At 35.1% G+C, this 5,293-nt stretch overlaps 1 long non-coding RNA gene across 1 annotated transcript; it reads left to right on the top strand.

Annotated features, from left to right (window-relative positions):
* Positions 1-1,197: 1,197 nt before the first annotated feature.
* LOC104110525 (uncharacterized) lies at positions 1,198-4,815 on the top strand. The gene is made up of 4 exons (XR_689472.4): positions 1,198-1,408; positions 1,622-1,693; positions 1,796-1,964; positions 4,551-4,815. It is a non-coding gene; the product is annotated as an uncharacterized lncRNA (long non-coding RNA).
* Positions 4,816-5,293: the final 478 nt, after the last annotated feature.

The raw sequence follows: 5,293 nt of genomic DNA, 5'->3' as shown, positions 1-5,293 counted from the left end.
GATTATAAAATCAAGAAGCTCAAATAAAATATTAATCGATTTTTTATTCTTTAAAAAATAAATGCCATATTGAATATTCGTATATATTTTATCGGTAATATCTTGAAAAGTTAAGATTTTTTTAGGACTCATTGACATGAAACTCCGATTCCTATTTTCTTGATTCTTTGTTTTTAATTTTCTTCTAATATTTATTTTATAATTAAAATATATTTTAATAATATTATTTATGTGATTTTTAAAAAGGTACGGGGTACACGCACTAAGACTAGTTCTAAAAAAGAAGAAAGAAAGAAACACATTAGAGTGTTTGGTCAATATTGTTCCTTATCTTTGAGGGTATATCTATTTTGATCCCTCAAATATAGCCTTGAGCATATTTAATCCTTAAGTATGCTAAAGTGGAGCACCTTTAGTCTCAATGACACAATGTGTTCAAAAACTAACGGCGTTACCCACTCTGATTCATAAAGCAAATCTTCTGCTCTGAATCAAAACGTTTCCTCTCCTTTTATTGGACAACGCAAATTATCACTTTAATTTCTCATTTTTGATAATGTTTTCTAAAATTTTGACCTTGAAAATATCCCCTTCTATGCCAGTTTTCAATGAGAAAATGATATTGTATAGTCGCTGTAAAAATAATAGCCGAAAAATATATAAAATTTATTTATTTTTTGTATGCTAACATACAATATATATATACACACACATACCCATATATAAATTTTATACATTTTTAGGTTATTATTTTTACAGCGGCTATACAGTATCATTTTATCATTGAAACTGGCACAAAAGGGGATATTTTTAAGGTCAAAATTTTAGAAGACATTATCTAAAAATGAGGAATTAAAGTGATAATTTGCGTTATTCAATAAAAGGAGAGGAAACATTTTTGTTTCAGAGCAGAAGATCTGCTTAATGAATCAGAGTGAGTAACACCGTTAGTTTTTAAATATATTGTGTTAGTGAGACTAAATATGCTTTACTTTAGAATACTTAGGGACTAAATATGCCCAGGATTATATTTGAGGGACCAATCAAAGATAAGAGACAATATTTGTTAAAAACTCAAAGACACTGGGGGACAAATTGTTAAAAAAGAAGGACAGGGTGTAACGGAAACATTATGTATACTTAAGGGTGCAACATGAAAAAACAAAAACGTTGGAGTTGGCTAAAATTTATCCACTTAGGATTGCAAGTGAGTTTCCAGATCGTAGGTTAAAAGCTGTGTCGGTCGCCTCCTTTCATCTCCATCTTCATGTCTGTATTTCTTTTGGGCATTTTCCTATAGAATTTTTTTTTTCTTTTCCCCTTCTTCCTGAATTGGAATTTGGGTGGAACACTGATCCTAACAAACGCTGCTGGTGACTTCAGTTCTTCCATCTAAACCTCTTCCCAGGTACATCTCTCTCTTCTGTTTTTTTTAAAGATCCAATTTTTATCAGTCTTGTGTTGACTAATTTGATTGATTTTTTTTCTGGGTGTCTTCAAAAGTTACAATTATTATCATCTATAAAGCTTGTGGTTGTTGTGACTAATTTAATTGGATTTTATTCTGGGTGTCTTCAAGATTCAATTTTTATCTATTTCTTCAAGTTGTTTTTTTGTTCAGAGTGTATCATCCCTGCAGTATCTACACGCATCATTGACTGAGACACTCAGATTATACCCTGCAGTTCCCTCGGTAATGCATACATACATATAGTGAGAAGGATATTATATTCACAAACATAGATATCAATGTTTCATGCATATACCTCAAGATAATGAGTTTTTCTTGATGCAGGATGGCAAACTGTGTTTATCAGATGACACTTGGCCTGATGGGTTCAGAGTAAGGAAAGGGGATGAAATTTATATAGGGTGATGATGCAGAGGATTTCCTGCCAGAGAGATGGTTTGATGAAAATGGTTGCTTTCGACGAGAAAGTGCCTTTAAGTTCACAGCTTTTCAGGTAACACAGAACCTTACAATCTGACAATCATTAGGAGCTTGGCAACACCAAACCGAATTAGTTTTTCCTGTCCAGCCTTGAGAAAGAATCGATCTAATCTCTAAGGTTTACAGCCTTAAAAGATTATGATAGATTATGATTGATGAATGGTAAAATTTTGTGATAAACTTATCCAAAGATTTTTATGGAAAAAAGGTAAGCTACAAATCTAACAAAGGCACCAACCCAATTGAGAAAAGGAACAATCTTTGGTCTACCCAAGTCAATAAAATCAATTAATCTGTCATGGAAAATTCTGAGATTCTGCAGACACAACAAATTATTCTCACTAGGGCAATCTGTTCTTTCATGCTTAGAACTAAAACAACTTCAGCCAAAGGGCTTAAAGATGACCACATCCCTGTGCTTCTCTTCTTCCTTTAGTTCATCCAGAATCTCTTTTTTCAACTCTTCTTTCAGCTCCTCTTGTAAATCAGACTTCACCTTGTTTCTCACTTTAGGCTCCAACTTACCAATTTCTTCTTGAACCTTAGTTTCCACTTTTTCCTCGACAACAACCATAAGTTGTTTTGTAGAATGATCTTTGTAAACTTTTGATGCACTCAAGGCCACCTAATTACAAAAAGAAAAAATTACATTACATGTTCTTAACATTGTTAAACATAGACACTGAGAAAAGGAGCTACCATTAGAATGGAAAGCCATGCCAGAGCGGTGCTTCCCTCTTCACGGCATGCGTCTTCCGTCGGCATAGCAAATGGTTTTCCATCCCCATACGCCTTTGCCTTCTTGCTATACTGGGAAGAAAAAATGCAAAATCAAGCTTGTTAGGTGATGCGTAACATTATGTAGCCTACACTGGATGTTATGAGATGATCTGGAATATCTAAAGAAAAATCATACATGCTTCTTGTACCGTTAATGAAATGTAAAGTTTTAATATGAAGGAACAAACTCTTCCTATGAACTAAAAACTGTATGCAAAGAGGGGAATATCAGTCTTGTGCACCTATTATATGGTGGAGTCCTATTTCATTTATTCAGTAGGATTATCTCTCACCAGTTGTAAAAATCCCACATATGGTGCAAAGCATAGAAGGAAGTTACAAACCAATTATAGCACAATTAGGACCGAGGTTTGAATAACCTATGATAGTATAACATAGAGTAACTATGCGGCAACTGTAAGTACTCATTTACTAAATAGAAGGTTGAATTTGCATCCTCCATGCTGTACCACACACCAGAGTTTATGGCCATCAACTCCAAGGCTCTCAAAACAACTATAACTTATATTTCTATGGCTGATGGCATATTGTGGAGCAAAACTTCTGAAGGTAAGAAGCAATAACACACAACAAGAAGCCCACTGAAATCCCACAAGTGGGGTCTGGGGAGGGTGAAGAGTACGCAGACCTTACCCCTGCCTAATGAAGGTAGAGAGACTGTTTCCGAAGGACCCTCGGCTCAGGGATCCCTCTATACAAAAAACAAAAAGAAAGGATCCGAACTATATAAAAACAAGCTCTATTCCTATAGAGAGTTGATAAACTCTAGCATGCTATCTTCATCATTTACATCTTGAATGTTGCACCAAAAAAAGCCAAAGCCCACAAACATCTATACTTTAGCATTTGTAAAGGGTCTTCTTTCCCTTCAAAACACCTGGAATTCCATTGTCCCCATAAGGCCCAACAAACACAAGCTGGCACTGGTTTCCTTATTCTTTTTAGTGACTACTTGGTAGAGCTGCAACCCCAGCTTAGCCAATAAATGAAAATAGCCATTTCTTATTTCTAGAAAAATTAAGTCTGACTTTGACATAACAAAAAGTTCTACTAACTTACTCTCCCAGATTACCACTGAAGACACCTCATTCCCTCAATTTCAGTTCCTCCTCTCGTAACTTATCCACATTGTGCCTTTCTCTCTATCGTTCGTAGAATTCTTGTAAGAGAGTAGTATCCTGGCTTCTATCAATGGTGCCACCCTCCCGCTTCGCTAGCTTTTGCTTGATTACAGACATCAAACAACAAATATAAAAATGATGCCTTGTGGCTATCTCTGACTTCAAAACTTTGAAATGTCATCCAAACCCAATGGTTTGAAGAATTCTTCACAAGTTTGTAGGAGTAATACACCACAAAATATCAAGAGGAGCTGTTAATTAACATCACTCAAGCCACTCTACAGCAAATCCATATCAAGACATTGTATTGATCAGGGCAACCAGTCAATAGTAGGGTCCATGCTAAATTCGTAAGAGATGCATCAAATTGCTAGTGCTATACAAAAGAAGTCATGTAAGCTAAATCTATAATATGTCTTCCACAAAAATTGAATTCAACCTGGCTTGGTTGCATGGTCAACACCTTGATGTGTCCTAGTTATGTTAAGACTCAAATCCTCTTATATTCCCTACATGTCGACCTTTGTACCAAAAGTAGAAATCTCATTTCCCCTCCCCCCCCCCCCCCCCCCCAACAAAAAAAAACCCACCTAATTGAAAACAGCAATGAAATTTAATGGTAACACCCATTTTCATCAATGTGTTGCTTACAAGCATTACTGTGCTTCTCTGTGCAGCGGACAAACTATTGAGCTCGATGATGTTACTTTCCACCAATGTTTGACAAGATTCAATTCTGACTAGACTGTCAGCTTCGTACCACCAGAGATGAAGTATATGTACATGATTGTTTTTAGGCTCTGTTTTTATTATCTTCGGAGTTTGTGGCTCTTCATTTATCCTTGTAGAACAAAGCTAAATTGCTGATTTGTCCTTTTTGAATTTTTATGCAATCAGAGTATTGATTATATTAAGTTAATTATATAAATTTACTTTCCCAAATTTGATTAGGAAAGCATGAAATTGAGGCATGGTCTTTGCTGGCTCAGCGATCACCTTGGCCAAGGGTTTAACAGCATAGGTTTTCAGAACTTCTTTGCCAAATGAGATGAATCCTTCCAGTGGCATCCTGCAAATGAATAGAGAAATTGAAATTGTGATTTTTTCGTTCGTCTGAAGGATTCTCTGATGCTTGGGAAAGGGTGCAGTGGCCCTTCGTCTGAAGGGTTCCACTTAGAGATGGGCCTTTTGATTGGGCCCGACAAATGTGGCTATTTTTAATAGAAAAATGACATTTTATTGCCGCGGTAAAAATAATAGTTGAAAAAATGTGTAAAATTTGTATATTTTTTGTGTGTTACACGTTTATAATGGCACGCAATGATTTAAATATTTATTTATATGAATGAATAACAAAATTTAATTAATGAGAATTTTTATTTATAATAATACAACAATCATCTAAATGTCAAAAAAAAAA

Source organism: Nicotiana tomentosiformis, chromosome 11, assembly GCF_000390325.3.
Source record: "Nicotiana tomentosiformis chromosome 11, ASM39032v3, whole genome shotgun sequence".
Taxonomy (NCBI): Eukaryota; Viridiplantae; Streptophyta; class Magnoliopsida; order Solanales; family Solanaceae; genus Nicotiana; species Nicotiana tomentosiformis.
Note: the sequence above shows the minus strand (reverse complement) of the source record. Positions and strands in the feature narration are given on the sequence as shown.